The following is a 17,385-nucleotide window of genomic DNA, read 5'->3' on the forward strand; positions in this document are numbered from 1 at the left end:
GGGGTTCACCCCTGTGAACAGACACCGTGACCAAGGCAACTCTTATAAGGACAACATGTAATTGGGGCTGGCTTACAGGTTCAGAGGTTCAGTCCATTATGATCAAGGCGGGAACATGGCAGCATCCAGGCAGGCATGGTGCAGGAGGAGCTGAGAGTTCTACATCTTCATCTGAAGGCTGCTAGCAGAACACTGGCTTCCAGGCAGCTAGGATGAGGGTCTTAAAGCCCACACCCACAGTGACACACCTACTCTAACAAGGTCACGCTTTCTAATCCTGCCATTCCTGGGGCCGAGAAGAGCATATACAAACCATCACAGAGTGCCACAGTGGATCCTTCCTGTTTATGCTAATGCTTTTTTGATGCCACTCTCGATAAGAGCTTTTAATGTGGAATCTACCGTCTTAGTAGGTCTTAGGGGGTTGTGTTGTTGTTGTTATTGTTTTTGTTGCTTTTGGTGTTCTGGGGTCTTATTTTGTTTTGTTTTGTTTTTGTTGTTTGGTTTGGTTTTTGTTGTTCTGGTTTTGGGGGTGTTTTGTTTGTTTGATGTTTGTTTGGTGTTCACCCCCTCCCAAGGCCTTGTTGCCCATAGGCATAGTACTACAGGGCAGGTCTCCAAGGCTCACCAATCCTTCTGAGAGTTTATGCATTTATTTCAAGTGCATCTGGACCAGCTGTAAAAATCTCAGCAAGTTAGAAATTCATCTTGTAGAACTGAAACTGCATACCTGTTGGCTCATAAAGGAAACCCAGCAATGAGTGACACAGTGAATGGTGTCATACAAAGGCCTCATCCACAGGGTAATGGAGCCTGGCTGGAGATGTCCACACCCCTTTCTAGGGCAGACACTGATTAGTTTCCTTTGTTCTTTATCTTGATTCACTTTTCCCTTTCAAATCCATCCCGACTTCCTCCCCTCCTACTCTTCATGTACCTCCCCTGCCCCCTTTTCACTCCCTACTACGTGTGGTCCTTTTTCAACTTACTGTGTCTACTCCTTGCACACAGTATGACTATCTGCTGGGGTGTAGACAACTTATCAGGGGCCACATTCCTGAAGGAAGTTGACTCTCCCTACCCCAGTGGCTTTTAGGAGTTAATAGCTCTAGATAGGCGTGAGGAATTTCATGGACCCTGCCCTATTAATGTTGAGATTTTTATCAGGCTTAATCTTGTGCAAGTCAGCTTGTACATATACAGCTATGGCCTCTGTGAGCTCCTATGTCCTGCCGTGTCCAGAAAACAGTCTCACAGCCACCCTGAACAACCTCTGGTTCTCACCATCTCACCATCTTTCTGCCTCAATGTCCCTCAGTCTTGGGACGGAGAGGGGTGCCATACATGCGCATGTAGTTCAGAGTACCCCATAGAGGCATCTTGATCAGGTCGTCACTATTTTGAAGTAATCGATCTCCATCTACTCTGGTGAGTTTGAGAGACACACTCATCTATGGTTGTAAAGATACCTGCATTTTTAAAGACAACCTTGTCTGTACACAGCACTTAGCTGACGGCAGTTGCACCTATACCATTGTGCATATTTCTTTTGGCTTGAATCTTATGCTCCTGCCTTCAGTCTTGTCTCATAAAAATGAAGCAATTAGCCAAGCAGTGAGGTTTAAAAGGCTTCCCAAGAAAGAGAAAGCAAAAGCAAGCATGCACTCCCTGGAGTGGCCCTGGCTGGCTGGCTTAAATTGTCCTAGAATAAATGGAAACCTAATGTGGTCTCCCTCTGAATTTGTTTGTTTAAATTCATCTCCATTCCGTCATTACTTGACCACGAAGACAAAGTGTTCTGTTGTCACTAAATGACTTGCCCAGTCAGGAAAAGACATTCAAATTGGTTTAATCCTCATTCAACTATAAAAATGTGCCCTCTCTTTCTCATGAAACTCAATTCATTATAGGAAAATCCCACAGGTAACATGAACGAATGGAATTATCCCATCGGGTTTCATTGCTCTAAAAAGCAATTCCTTCATTGATGAAAGAAACCATAATATGTTAAGGGAAGGAACTTATTACAGTACACGGCAAGTACAGTGCATGAGGGTTTTCTCTCTGAAGGTTTTCTTATGACTCAGGCCCCAGATACGCAAAGTACCTTTTATTCTTCTGTACTAACCATTTTGAATTCTATTATTCTACATGTTAAGACATCAGATAAAGCCGTCAAGTTCTGAGAATGATGCTAGCTTTGGACCTTTGATGCAGCCCAGATATTCTGATAGATACTGTTGTCGTGACTGTGTATAGCTTATATGACCCTTGGCTTCTAAGCCCTGGATATTGGGAGATGGCAAAAATATGCTTGTCGTCTCTCTTCCTGTCTTTTGAAGGGTTATAGTATTTGTGTCTTATGTTTGTGTGTGCACACACTTGTCATGTATGTATATGTGCATGTGTGCATACATGCAGAGGCCAGAGATTGACTTGGATTTTTTAAATCACTATCCCCCTTACTTTCTTGACACAGGGACACTTGCTGTGTGTGGAATTCTCCTTCTTGGCTAGACCAGGTGACATTGAGCCTCAGGGATCCTCCTGTCTCAACTTTCCCAGTACTGGGGTTTCATGTAGACAAAATTGAGGTCCCCAAGCTTCCGTAGCAAGGTCTTTACCAACACAGCCATCTTTCTAGACTGTACCACATGCAAACATTTTTAAACGAAGGTAGTACTGAGAGTAAAAAACAAAACAAAAAACCTCATTTAATTATATTTTAATGATCTTTCACAAGACACCCAATATGTATCATTTTGCTAGCAGTGGACACATTCACCTTTCAACGCCAAAGATGCACATCCATTTGACTTCTCAAGAGCAGTGTCGCCATAAATCTTCATGAGTTTAAATACCGGCGAGAGGAGGATATACAAACGTATTAAAAACCCACAGGAAAAAAAATAACAAGGCCGTGCATTAACTGAGTTTATTGTATTTGTTTGCAGCTTCACAACTCCCACCACAGAAATTGAGCCTTTAAGAAGTAAAATTTGAAAAGCACAGCATTTTTCATGTTCTAGAATTTCATACCCTGCGTTCTGAGGGGACGTGTTTTATTCACGCAGCAATGTGGACAATCCTCAGCATCTCAGACTCCTGGTTGAAAGTCAGGCTCCTGCGGAAGTGCTTTGTTCTTTCTGTGTGCCTTAGCCGCTGTCTTCCCAGGCGCTGGTGTCATTCAGAGCCCCGGCAGGCTAGCATCATGCAGTGACAGCAGGCACCTCAGTGGCAGAGCTGTGGCTAGACCCATCTGCTGTGGCTGAGATGTTGCTGAGTCCTAAGATGTCAGAAGAAAAACCAGCTAGATCCTGTCTGCCTGGACCACAAACGTATTTGCTTCCAATATGGCAATTGCTTATGGTTTAGCCTAAAACATTCCTTTCCTGCTGTCAGAGCTAAACAAAGGCCAAGGATTAGGCGCTCAATGTGACTGTCATCGTCTCCCCCTCCCTCTTTCTGAGCCCCTTCACCTCCTCCTCCCTCTTCTGCTACCTCATCTTTCTCCCTCCTTCTCCATCATCCTCCTCCCTCTCTTCCTATTTTCTTCCCATCATCTCCCTCCCCTTTCCTCTCTTCCCTCCCATGCTCCTGTAACCTCTTGTCTCTCTATGTCTTCTCATCCTCTCCTTCCCATTCTTCTTATTGTCAGAAACTGCTTGGGACTAAGACTTAAGAATCTAAAAGGAACCACATAATCTTCTTTCTCGTTTTTTTCTTTTTATCCCCTTTATAATGGGAGAAGCACAGAAACTGAAAGTCAAAAACAAAACCAAACAAGCCAGCCCAGCAAGCCACACCCACGAGGTTCTCTGCAAGCTCAACCCTCTGGAACAGAAGGGATGGGAGAACAGTTGGAGGTAAATTGGGCTTCTCTGAGCACAGGTGATGGGCATTTACTAGTGCCTGACTGAGATAGTACAGTTTCTGCATGCATGTTGGCCCTGTGAGGTGATCCACGCTCACATTTCAAACAAACCCAGCATCAGCTTGGGGCTCAGGTCAACACAAAGCATAATGACCCAGTATTTCACATGTACTGCTATTTTGCTTTCCACACTCTCAACACACACACACACACAACCATCTCTTGGTTTCCCACTGACTTAGGGTTCCCATCATTGTGAAGAGACTCCATGACCAAGGCAACTAGTATAAAAGACAAAAAGCAAAGCAAAACAAAACAGCCAGCTGGGCAAATTCCACACTTTGCATCTCCATGTCTGATGTCCAACTCTTTTCTTCTTTATTGACTGTAGCATAATTCTCTTTGGCTGTTTCCACTCCCTGTTAGCAGCTTTCCTCTGCAGGTATCCCACATCTCTGGCCCTTGAATATCTTGGGGTATCCAAGGCAACTTCATTGTAATTGCTTCTTCAATGTCTGGGATCCACACATGATCTTCTGGGCTCCTCCAAAGGGCTTAGATCACATCTATAGCTCTGCTCTCTGTAACGCTCCAGGGTCTCGTTGACTCCACTCCACTGCTGCTGCTGTTCATGTTGGTCATCCCAGGATACTGGCAACTCTAACACACTGGGGTTTCTAACAGCAACTAGGCTTCACCTTTCATAGGCTCCCTTCATGGTGCCAAGCTTCAGCATGATCCCTTCAGTCCTGGGCCATGAACTGCAACTGAGGCTGCACCTTCACTAATGGCCTTGCCTGGCCTCTCACAGTGACAAGCCTCAGTTGCTCTTTACAACCCCTTCATGCCTTCAAAACCAGTACCACCTGAGTGATTCTTACACATTACCAAGTATATCTACAGCATGAGGTACAATCTTGGCTATCTTTGGAACATAGCTTCTTTGTGTTCTCAGAAAACACTTTCACATCAATGATGCTGGTCTTCTTTTAATCACTGCTAATTTCTTAGCTCTAGCTAACCAGCATCAATTGTCCCAGCAGTCCCTTCTATTCTTGGCTCAGAAGCAGGAGCCACATAGTGAAGCTGCTGAGTTCTGCTGCTTCACTGGAGTTGGAACATGGCCCCCTTGTTCTATTACATTATCGCTAGCTTTCTATTTTCCAACTCTTTCACTGCCTAAGCATGGCTGTCCTGGAATTTGCTCAGAGACCTTGAACTCAGGGATTTGCATGCCTTTGTGTCCTGAGTTCTGGGATTAAAGGTATGTACCACAGTGCCTGGGCCTAAGGTTTTCATGACCACTATTCCTCAAGATCAAAAGCCTCTGTCTCCCAGCCTTAAGATCCAGATCACAGTTGTACTCTCCATTTCTGGACTATAGTTTATTTCAGGCTAAAAGTCCAAATGAAAACAATAACCAAGTCCCTTGTTCAACTGTAAAAGCATGAACAATAAGCTTAGCGGGGTGGGATCTTGCCTTGAGGTCACTACTCCCTTAATCTGTTTGTCTCCTTGAATATAGGATTCAGCTCTACTCTACTTCCTGGTGTCCTTTTATTCTCGGAACCACACCTTTTGTATTTTTTCCTCCATAGTTTGCTCCTTATCTCAAAACACTCTTTATGAGTGAACTTTAGTAGCCACACAACAGAATTTATATCAGTCTCTTGAGATTTTCTTTGCTACTACAATTAATCTAAATCTCTTTACTTTAGCCTTAGGCAGACTCTTTGGACAAAGGCAAAAAAAAAAAAAAAAAAAAAAAAAAAAAAAAAAAAAAAAAAAACCCAGCCATATTCTTCACCAAAATATCACAAAAACAGTCTCTAGGCCAGATAACAGCATTCTTCTGTGAAACCTCTCAAGTCAGCAGACTTATACAATTTAAGTATAAGTACAATTAAAAAAAAATGAACATGAATTTAGTGGCTTACACACACAGTGGCTTACACACACAATGACTTACACACAGTGGTTTATACACACAGTGGTTTACACACACAATGGCTTATAGACAGTGGCTGCAGTACCACCATCTTCCATATTCCTACTAAATTGGCCTATCAAGCCCCTCTTAAAGCATCCTCCTGCTTTACAAATCCCAAGTCTCAAGATCTACATTACTCCAAACAAAAGCATGGTCAGGCCTATCACAGCAATACCCCAGTCCCTAGTGCCAACTTCTGACTTAGAATTTCCACTGCTGTGGAGTGACACCATGGCCAAGGCAACTCTTATAAAGAACAATGTTTAACTGGGGTTGGCTTATAGGTTCTATAGGTTCTTATAGGTTCATTATCATCATGGCAGGAAGCATTGCAGTGTCCAGGCAAGCATGGCACAAGAGGTGCTGAGAGTTCTACATCTTCATCTAAAGGAAGCCAGGGACAGACTGAGTTCCAGGTAGCTAGGAGGAGGGTCTCAAAGCCCACCCACACAGCAATGCACTTCCTCCAACAAGGCCACACCCACTCCAACAAGGAGACACCTAATAGTGCCACTCTCTGGGCCAACCGTATTCAAACCACCACACTCATTAGTTCTAGACACATCTCATATTTACATGACCACAGCCACTGATTCATGTTTTACTGACCTTAGGAAATCTAAGCAAAGCAAGAGCCACACAAAGACCTGTCTTCTCTGCAACACTTTCCCAATACAACTTATCCTTCCAAGTCCTTTCATTTTTCCACAGTGCCTGACTTGGGGCCACGTGGTCCTTTTGCTCATGATTGTGCACATGTGCATGTGTGTCTAGCTTATTTGTGTAGCCTTTCCTGCCCGTGAGGTGGTACTTCACATGGTATCACAGATTGTATGTAAATGTCTGCCTCACACCGTGCTAAATGTTTCTTCAGAGTGCTAAAATATAAGGCGAAAGACAAAGTCATCAATGGTAGATGGCAATTCCCAAACATTACTTGAGAATGGGGCTTGGGAGCTGGGTCAGTGGGTAAGCACACATAAGTAATTGAAGCCAGATGTGCCAGTATTCTATTGGAGACAGAGACAGGTAGATCCCTGAGGCTGGCTCACTGTGCTTATCTGATAATCTAGGGAGGAAAAAAGGTGATTTCAGGTTCAGTGAAATTCCCTGTCTCAAAAAAAACAAAAACAAAAAAAAACAAAAAAACAAAAAAAAACAAAACAAACAAACAAAAAAACCCTCACCCAAAGTCAACCTCTGTCCTCTACAGAGTGTTTGTGCACAACCAACAAACTCTCATAAACATGAGCACACATCTACACTACACACATAGAAAAACAGCATGTGAGAAATAGCATCAATGCGGAGTCAGAACTTCCTCAGGTTTCTGAGAAGCAAACAGAAGGCAAGCAAGCCTTTTTGTGATGTTGAACACTAGAATGAATCTCATCCGATTTCTTAAAGTGCATGGACATAATTATATAAAAGAAGCAAGGAACATTTTTGAAAGGGCACCAGAAACCCTTGGAAAGCAAAGCAGAAATTTTTTATGACACTTTTCCATTCTAATTTTAAAAAAATGAACATGAATTTAGTGGCTTACACACACAGTGACTTACACACAGTAGCTTACACACACAGTGGCTTATACACACAGTGGCTTGTAGACAGTGGCTTACACACACAGTGGCTTACACACACAGTGGTTTTACACAGTTGCTTACACACACAGTGGCTTACACACAGTGGCTTACACATACAGTGGTTTACACACAGTAGCTTACACACACAGTGACTTACACACAGTGGCTTACACACACAGTGGCTTACACACACAGTGGCTTACACACACAGTGGCTTACACACACCATTAATGGCTTGTAGACAGTGGCTTACACACAGTGACTTACACAGTAGCTTACACACACAGTGGCTTACACACAGTGGCTTATATACACAGTGGTTTACACACACAGTGGTTTACACACACAATGGCTTGTAGACAGTGGCTTACACACATAGTGACTTACACACAGTGGCTTACACACACAGTGGCTTACACATTGCCATTCTAGAGGTAATCATTCCTCCTATATCTGGGGGGGAGATGATATTTCTTGTGAAGATCGAATTCATCCTTTGGTTTATGCCCATCCATCCTCTCTGCTCAAATAAGTCGTCTCCACGTTTCTACTTTGATCGATCCTACACTTCAACTATCCCATTTACATATTTCTGTCTGCTTCTCCTGCCTGCTTAATTCTTTGAGAAAGACCACTAGGGATAAGACCCTCAGAGAAAGATCCTCAACTCAGGAATCTGCTCGCCTCACCTTAGGATCTTTAATGTTTGCACCTGGAAGTCTCCTCAGCTCAGCCATGCAATGTGGCAGATTCAATGATTCCAGTAGTGGGTGGGATTGGGAGATTTGTGAAGGACCATTGTTCACAGCATCTCATGAGGACAGAGATCACTCAGCCTTGATAGGTTAGTTTTATTGTTATAAAGCAATTCTCTATCCACGTAGACTTCCTTACTTCCTTCCTTCTTTCTCTTCCTCTGTCCTTTCTCCTTCCCCTTTTGTAAAAATTTAGAGATGTTCCATTAAATGCAGGCCACCATTTTAGCCCACATTCACATACCAACAGAAGGCACCTTGACTATTTTTTCATCTTCCCTCCTCCAAGGCAACACTATTGTGATAAAGCTTGCTCACAAGCTTTGTAAAATAAACCATATGGACCTTTTCATAAACAAATGTGGCCATTGTTACTGTGGAACGTTTACTGAACATATAAACATCCAGAAAGAAAGTACAGACAGAAGGACCTCCTCTCGCTCCTTACACTTCTGACAGATTAGACTGTTGTGAAGAAGGGTCTGACAGCTGAGAAAGTACTGGGCAAGTGAGCGATGTGCTGGCGTCCTTATAAGCTGTATGCGCTTTATGGAGAAAGGACTGTCACGGGAATGGCATTTCTAGGCGGGGTGGGATGGCTGGGCATATTTTTGTCTGGGTATCCTAGCTTCTTGTGTTTGCAGTTGAGAGTGGAGACATCAGCCACCTCCCTTTAGCTTTAAGCTCTCTGTCGCCAGGTCTAAAATAACTGGGAACTGTCAGAGGCCTAGACAGTCCCTTCCCAGATTGGTCGCATTGTTGTTCCCCACCCCCTCCGCTTCACGAGTGGAGTGTTTAATGTCAATCCAACTTGCAAAGCCATCTAATACAAGTACATCATCCCCTATGCATTTCTGACAGTCAAGTCACAATGCATCCTTTTTTATCACCCTCCTTCCTACATAGCATCACAGATAGCACGTGGCACTCAGCAGCGGTGATTAACAAGATTCTTCCACCACTGACATCACAGGGGTCCAGTCTACTGAGAAAAACATGGCTGCTGACACATCTCACAGGATAAGAACTGTGTTATGTAAGCCTGTGGGTAGACGTTCCTCAGCACGTTATTATGACAGGGTGCGTTACAAAGTTCAATGGTATTGACTAGGTCTCTTGTCCAATTGATTGTGCCTCTGTTGTGAGAATAACAGATACCGATAAGGTGGAAGCTTGTGTGAGTGCAGGCTGGAGATGACCCTTCGGCAGCTCACATATTTCTTTTGCTAGCCATTTCCCTCCCAGCCTTCATGCTCTGAAGGATTTCCCCATATGTCCTTTTCTTTTTGTTTTTGTTTTTCATAGAAATTAATACAACTGGGTTTCTTACAGAACATAAAATTGGGGAAATTTAGAATGACCTTAGAGGCCCGGGGAGATTACTCGATGGGTAAAGTGGGTAACTGCTAGTTTGGGGAACATCAAGGCACCATGTGGAAAAGCAAAGCCTCTTGAAATGCCAGGCAGAGGTGATGGTGGTGGGGCTTCCCTGGAGCCCTCTGATCAGCCAGCCTAAGCTACATGGCAAACAGAACAGAGAGAGACCTGTCTCTGAGAACTAAGTGGATGGGTGGTACCTGACAAAGAACACAGGCGAACAGGACTGTTGTCTTCCTGTCTGCCTGCATGCACCCTACAGATACATAAACACACACACACACACACACACACACACACACACACACACACGCACACACACACACACGGAGAGACAGAGAGAGACAAAGAGAGAGACAGAAACAGAGACAGAGACAGAGAGAATGAGAGACAGAGACAGAAACAGAGACAGAGAGAATGAGAGAGAGAGAGAGAGAGAGAGAGAGAGAGAGAGAGAGAGAGAGAGAGAACATGAGACAGCTGTTGTCTGTGAGCTCGAGAAGTTACAACTCTTTGGTCAGGGGTAGTTGACATGATTATACATGTGCAGAAGGTTTATAGATGAAATGGGAGAAGGATTCTAGATTACCGAATTTCTAAATGACAAGAGATTTAAGATGTGAAAAAAAAAAGAAAACATTATGGGTTTGATCGGATCATAAAGAAGACTCATTCCTTTAAGGCAAGACATAACTACTGGAAACATTCTGAAGGAAATGTAATTGTGCACGCAGGGTATTACAGGGAATCCAGCAGGCTTCACTGTGAATTGAATTCTATGAGGAAGAATTGGAGAAACAATTCCGTCTAACACCGTAACTTTATGCAGACTAAAAATGATCATTTGGTTATGATATAGCAGACGAGAGTAAGGGCCAGGTAGATAAATGGGTCTAGGACCTTGTAAAGGTAAGAAGCTGGGCTGGGAGATTGCTCAATCTGTAAATGCTTTCTCTGCAAGTGTGAAGACTCAAGTTGGATACCCAGATCCCACATAAAAATGGCAGGCATCGTGGTATTTGCTCGTGGTATCAGCACCACTGACAAGGTTGGAAGTAAAGGATCCATGGAACTTGCCGGCCAGCCTCACCTACTTGTCACTCTTTCTGTCCTGGGTCATGAAGGACTATCAGGATGTCACCAGAAAACAGCAGCACTTTTAGGCACAGGGAACAGCTTGACCAAAGACACGAAGGCACGAGAAGGTTCCTGGACCTACGGGATAGCAGCTCTCCAGTGTGGCTTCAAGCTCCAGGCTCACAGAACATGGGTAACTCTGTTCTCAAACAGAGAGACTCTGTCTCAAAAGCAAAAGTAGATGGCTTCTAAGGAGAAATAGCTCAGAGAGGTCCTATGGCTTCCGGATAGGCTCATGGTGTATTTGTACCTGAGTGTCATGCCCCCCACCCTCACCCCCATGTGTGCACACAAATGCAAAGGCAATAAAGGTTAGACGTCCAGCACTGGACTCGTACTTTATGTAAGAGGTCTTACATGTATATAAAGGAAGCAAAACTCACCTCCTTTGCCACCTCTCAGCCATCTTCTGTGAGTCTGGATCTTGAAGCCACACTGGAGAGCTGCTATCCCACAGGTCCAGAAACCTTCTCCGGTCTCCATGTCTTTGGTCAAGCTGTTCTCTGTGCTTAAAGCGCTGCTGTTTTCTGGTGACATCCTGTCAGTCCTTCAAGACCCAGGACAGAAAGACATCACGAAAAGTCTTTCCCGAAGTTCTCGAGCTCACAGTGCCATCCTACTATAAAGGGTTTGTCATTTACAATAATAATGGATAGCACTTTATATTGTATAAATTATAATAATATGATTTATCTCCCAGATACATGGTGAGCATCTTGGACTGGGGACTGTGTCAGTTTCACAGTTCTATTTCCACTCTAGAATTTATTCGCAAAGAAGAGACACTAGGAGGGACAGCGTCTCACCCTCCTTGGTATCTCTTATATTGTCAAAGAATGTAAATTTTACCTAATGTATAACCCTCTGATGAAGAAAGCAGGGGCAGATAGTGAAACCTCAATCCTCCAATATAAATGTTCACGTGGGTAGATCTAAAGAGAGACGGAAGTAAGCCCCGGGAAATTTCATTCGGAAATCCACGGCTTTGGTTTCCTGTTGTTTCTGCCTCTTCCCAGTAATTCCATGAGATGGAGACATTTTGCAGAGGTTAATCTACACGTAATGAAGTTTCCAGGAAATCATACATTGTACTCTGCTCGTGGGGGATCTGGGGTTTTTACTTTGCTGGGCCACATGATTGCAGAATCATCTGCTTCGCGTCGCTGCGACGATGCCGTATTTCCTCACACCCAAGTGAAGGGGATCTCACTGTGAGAGCTTCCTGTATTCAACTCAGGACGTGCACATACTCAGAGAGCCGGAGCCGGCTCACCAGAAACACGCAAGGTCCAAGTGACAAGTTTTACTTCCAAAGGCCACTGTGACTTCCGACTCCAGTTTATACTTGGATTTCTAATAAAAGTAGAGAATAAGTGTCCGTCTTGGTGTGGCTCTCTGTGGTGTGGCTCTGGAACCGATAGTAAGAACTTAGAACTCAGGCCACTCGGGAGATAGATCTGAAAGAAAGGTGCTTGCCACACAAGCATGAAGGCCTGAGTTCAGTCATCAGAGCTCACATAGGAATTCTGGGCCGGCATGGTGGTGCAAATCTATAATCCTAGCACTCCAGGGGGAGAGGCAGGCTGATCTCTGTGGCACATCTGAAGAAGGCACAGCCATGAGAGTCCTGCCTAAACCTTGCTTTACAGGAAGCTGAGTCTTCCAGGCTTCGGTGCCAAGAAGGGGCAACAGGTTCTCATGACATAAAGAACGGGGTCAGAGTGAGGAGGGCACAGTTCCCCGTGGTTCCCAGACAGAATTTTAATGTTACAGGATATGATGGATTCTGAGGACTTTCCTCTCTCCGTTGAAATGAGAGTAGAATTCATAGCCAAAGACAGTGAGAACAATGATGCATTCTCTAATACCCAGGTTGCTGAAAATCAGCACACAATGGCTTCCTATCTAGACAAGGGTGGCTTCGCACTTTGCATACCTCCCTGTCACACAGCAGCCACATCATCTTATGAGGAACCTCACAGAACGTCCTGTGAAGGAAGAACACTTCGTAAACTAGAAAAACATTATGATACAAAACTCAGCTGTTTCTTACTACACAGATTGTTGAGCTATGATTTTACTGGTTATATAATCCAATTTTTGTGTAGATGCAAAAAAAATTGTTGCTGTCTGTGAGATAATTTTCTATTTGTTGGGATTTTTTTTTTCTTTTGGAGCACTGAGGCCCAGTCAGCCTTGGAAAGCGTGGTGGTCAACGGGAGAACTTTGGTCTGGGTTGATCTTATGGGTGTGTAGTATGGAGTCTTCCGTTGTGGAAAGCAGAAGAAAAAGGACATCGAGGGAGGAAGGCCAGCATTCAGCGATCTCCCTCCCTCCCTCCCTCCTCTCTCCCTCTCCTTCTTCCTCAGGTATTTCCAATGTATTATACATCACACTTTATTCTTTTCCCTCTTTTGTTAAAAATTATTTCCAACACACACACACACACACACACACACACACACACACACACACACACACACACCACTTTAAGAACAAATGTAATTTGGGGACTATCTGTGTTAGCATTATTTGTGTTGCTTTTTCTCTGTTTTTGTGAACAGCTGGGGATAGACTGTTGTTAAGCCTCTCAGATGCGAATCCTTAGCAAAGAAGTTCATTTGAGAACAAGTGGGAATTTAACTAGCCCTGTAGTCAAACCCCCATGGGGAAATGTTCTTCTCTTTCTCTAAAAGGAATATAAAAGAGAAGGAAGGGGAAGCAAGGGGGTGCACATGTTGCTGAATTCCTTGTGTGTGTCAGGTCCAGTACAGTTTGTACACATATTATCTCATGCAGCTTTTTTCCCATCAACCTGAGAGATGTGTATCATATTTCCAGAGTATAGATGCACTAACAGTAACCCTGACCATTGGCATAACTTTGGACATCTTGTAAGAGTGCAAAGCTGGACTTTCACCCAGATAGGTCGCCAGGCTTCAGTTCATTCTTTCTGCTACTCAGTGGCACTGTCACTGCGTTCGTCAGCCAGATGTGTCATCATTGGATTTACAGAGCAGCAGGCCTAGCGGTCATCTGACATCTGGCTTCTAGTCACAGGCCTGTCACTTACTACCTCTGTGATCTTGAAAGAGTCTGTTAATCACTCCAACCCCATTCTTTCATCTATATAAAGTGTTGTTAGGATTGGGCCATCAATCCTCAAAGCATCCTTGGAGGACCAGAGGCTACACTGTATACTGAGTGCAATACAAACACAAGGTTTTACATCTATCGCCTCCTGGGTGGTACTGTAGGATCAGGATTCTAAACATCATGTTTGTCTTCTAGGTGTTGTATTTATTATTTTAAGACACGGATGTTAATCAAGGATATAGAGGATGTAATACATTAAAAACCCTTACTAATTAGTTGCTAAGTAATCAGAAATCATTATCTTCTTTATTGATTTTTTTTGAAACAATGTCTTGGAACTGGGGAATAGGCTCTGTGAGCAGAAGTGCTCTGTACACAGACATGGGGACCTGAGTTCAAATCCCAAGAGACTATAAAACAGCTCAGCATGGGCACATGGGCCTGCGACCTCAAGCATGGAGGGACAGAAACACGAGACTCCTGTTTGACTGAAATAGCTATTTGTGGCCTTTATGGTTAAAAATCATCTTTAAACTGGGGTGCTAGATAGATGACTCAGGTTAAAGCATTTTCTGCTATTGAAAAGGACCCGACATCAGTTTCCAACACGTGTATAGGATGGCTCACAACCACCTGTAACTCCAGCGCCATTTTACGTTATGCCCTTCTCTGGCTTCAGGTTCAGTGAGAGATGCTAGATGAAACCAACACAGCAGAGAGTGGTAGAGGAAGTCATGTGACAGCCTCCTTTGCCTTCCTCATGTGCACACACGGGCAAGCACACACATATGCATGTGTGTTCACAGGCACACACATACACACATACCCACTCACCCAACACAACCCAAACAAATGAATAGCCAAAGAGGATCCAGCTATAGAGCCTGGGCTAGCCTGGAACAGCCAAACAGGATCCAGCTATAGAGCCTGGGCTAGCCTGGAACACACAGTCTTCCTGCCTCAGCCTCACAAGCACTGGTGTTACAGGGTTTTTATCCCTTTCTTAAACTTTACTTTTGTGTGAAAGGCACAATAATAAGAGAAATGAAGGAAAGAAAATGCAAAGAAAAAAATCATCTCACGGATAGGTCTAGAGTCAAAATTAGAGAGTGTTTTCCTAGGGACAAGTAGGTAAAGTCACTTGTTCAAGGTCATTTCTCCAACAGAAGCTTGGTCCCATGGGTCTGGGGTTCAGCTCCGTGGTTTTTTGACTCATCCTCCTATCTCATGGAGACCCATCTATCCAGCCAAACAAACTAGCCAGTAAGCTTTAGGAATCCACCTGCCTCAGCATTGTTAGTGCCGAGATTATAGGCATACACTGTCTTTCACATTTTTTTTTCTTTTAAAACCTGAGTGTTAAGGATCCTGCTGTCCCCCTGTTTACATAGCTGACACTTTAGGTACCATTGTGTCATCTTTCTGTACTCATAATGGTTTCTCTCTTCTCTGTGTGCTTTCTGGCTCTTTGGGGCACTCTAGGTAACATTGGAACAGAACGTTCTAACATGCTTTGAAGCATGGATCAGAATTAACTGGCCTTTAAATACAGCAAAAAATTAATCTAACCCAAATTCCAGGAGGGAGGTCAGTAAACGTCTTATTTCCCTAATGCAGGACATCTCACACAGAGACACAAGAGAGGGTAAATTACTTGCTCAAGGCCACACAGCAAGTTGCCAAGCCACACGGGAGCAATTACACATATAGAAAGAGCTTAATTATTAGAGCTCTGGGATTTCAGAAATGTCATGATATCCGAGGCTCCCTACAGTGACTCTGCAAGCCCAGTGGTTGCCATGTCAACGGCATGAGGTCTGGAATAAACGTTACAAACTCGGGAAAGGAACACGAGATTTACAAGAGACCCAAGCCACCACTGTGCTCTTGTAGAGGGCTGCAGAACTTAACAGCCTGGCCTTGGTCTACTGCAGAGTTCGCAGAACAAATCCACTCTATCGAAGAGAGCATGGGTACCTGTCCTGATTTCTAAGAGGATCTTTGGACCTATTGCTGTTCACAGCGATAATGAGTGTGGATCAGAACTACAAAACCAGGGCTGGAGAGATGGCTCAGTGGTTAAGAGCACTGACTGCTCTTCCAGAGGTCCTGAGTTCAATTCCCAGCAACCACATGGTGGCTCACAACCACCTGTAATGAGATCTGATGCCCTCTTCTGGTGTGTCTGAGACAGCTACAGTATACTCATATATAATAAATAAATACATTTAAAAAAAAAGAACTACAAAACCGGTTTTAACGGGAACAACAATGGGGATGTGTATTTAACATGACTCTTTAAGGCCAAAGGGGGAAAAAAAAAGCCACAAAAGGACCAAAAGGTCATTTCAGAAGGCTACACTTGGGGCCAGAGGCCATATCTTGTAGTACCGGATTACAATGGGAGCCTTTAAATAGATTGTAAAGCACTAAGTAACTAAAATTGAGACCCGAGAATAAGAACTGTGGCATGTTACTGGGTTTCCTATGATAAATCACCTGACCAGTTCGATAGTGCTGACATGATGCCTTTAAGGTAATGACCAAAATTGCCAAGTTTTGGTATCGTAAGTAGCCTGACCACATAGTGAGACACTTAAAGTAACTTGTTTTTGTTTTTGTTTTTCTTTTTTTCTGGCACTGCTCTAAAGTAGATCCTCCTTGTCAAAGCCTCAGAAACGGGGCTGGTTAAGAGGCACATAGAAATTCTTCTCGCATAGAGACTTGACAGGCTCAGTCTGCATCACCACCTTTCAGACCTATCGGTGAGTCTGATCACAGCAATAGATCCTAGGGGCCTGTCCGAACGTGGGCTACATACGATTAAGTACAAGGAGTAATCTACTGTGATCAAATGTAAAACGTGACACCAGACAAAGGGCAAGTGTTTTGAAAGCAGGCAGCCTGTGACACATGATGTCTTAAGTGGCACCAAGCCAGTTCCCAAGCTTACCCTGTACAGCAAGCCTGCCTGTCATCTGCTGATGATGGATACACTGGAAACCTGGTGTGTTTTCATCCTCTGTTTATAACCAGGAAAGTACTGACTACCTAGGAAGCCAAAGTTGTATTTTAGGAAGGAGTGACGAAGCAGAGAAATAATGAGATCTGATGGCTGAGGGAGACTTGAGTGTGCTGACCACCATACACTGGGTACTCTTGGAAGAATGTTCTGTTACATCATAATGAGAGTCCAGATGTGTCTTCATTTTATAAATGAGACACTGTGGTACAAACATGAGGTAACCTGCTGTATCGTGTCACATGGTTGAGGAGCGGCAGAATTCAGATCTGAATGCAGGCGTTTGGAATTCCCAGACCAGATTATCAGTGTTACCTACTGACAACTTTCTTCACAGACTTTCCTCAGAAAGACATTTCCTCTGGAAAAAGATATATATTAGTTATCTCGATGTGGATTTGACAGTGCTATTCACCTACAATATTTTACCTCAATTTTAATTAATTACTACCTAGTTCAGGAAAATTCTCAAAGAATTTCTTCTTCTGAAAAAGGTGAATAGCTAGGTCTAGGTAGTCCTTTCTTGTATAACTGAGCAGCCCAAAATA

The 17,385-nt window shown here is 43.7% G+C and overlaps 1 long non-coding RNA gene across 1 annotated transcript; it reads right to left on the bottom strand.

Annotated features, from left to right (window-relative positions):
• Nucleotides 1–2,917: 2,917 nt before the first annotated feature.
• On the bottom strand, nucleotides 2,918–16,937 carry LOC102547255 (uncharacterized). Its single transcript, XR_015641863.1, has 3 exons — nucleotides 16,769–16,937; nucleotides 11,103–11,266; nucleotides 2,918–3,286 (listed from the first exon to the last, which is right to left on the bottom strand). It is a non-coding gene; the product is annotated as an uncharacterized LOC102547255 (long non-coding RNA).
• Between the last annotated feature and the right edge of the window lie 448 nt (nucleotides 16,938–17,385).

The sequence above is a fragment of the Rattus norvegicus genome, chromosome 17, assembly GCF_021556685.1.
Source record: "Rattus norvegicus strain SHRSP/BbbUtx chromosome 17, alternate assembly SHRSP_T2T, whole genome shotgun sequence".
In the NCBI taxonomy this organism is placed as follows: Eukaryota; Metazoa; Chordata; class Mammalia; order Rodentia; family Muridae; genus Rattus; species Rattus norvegicus.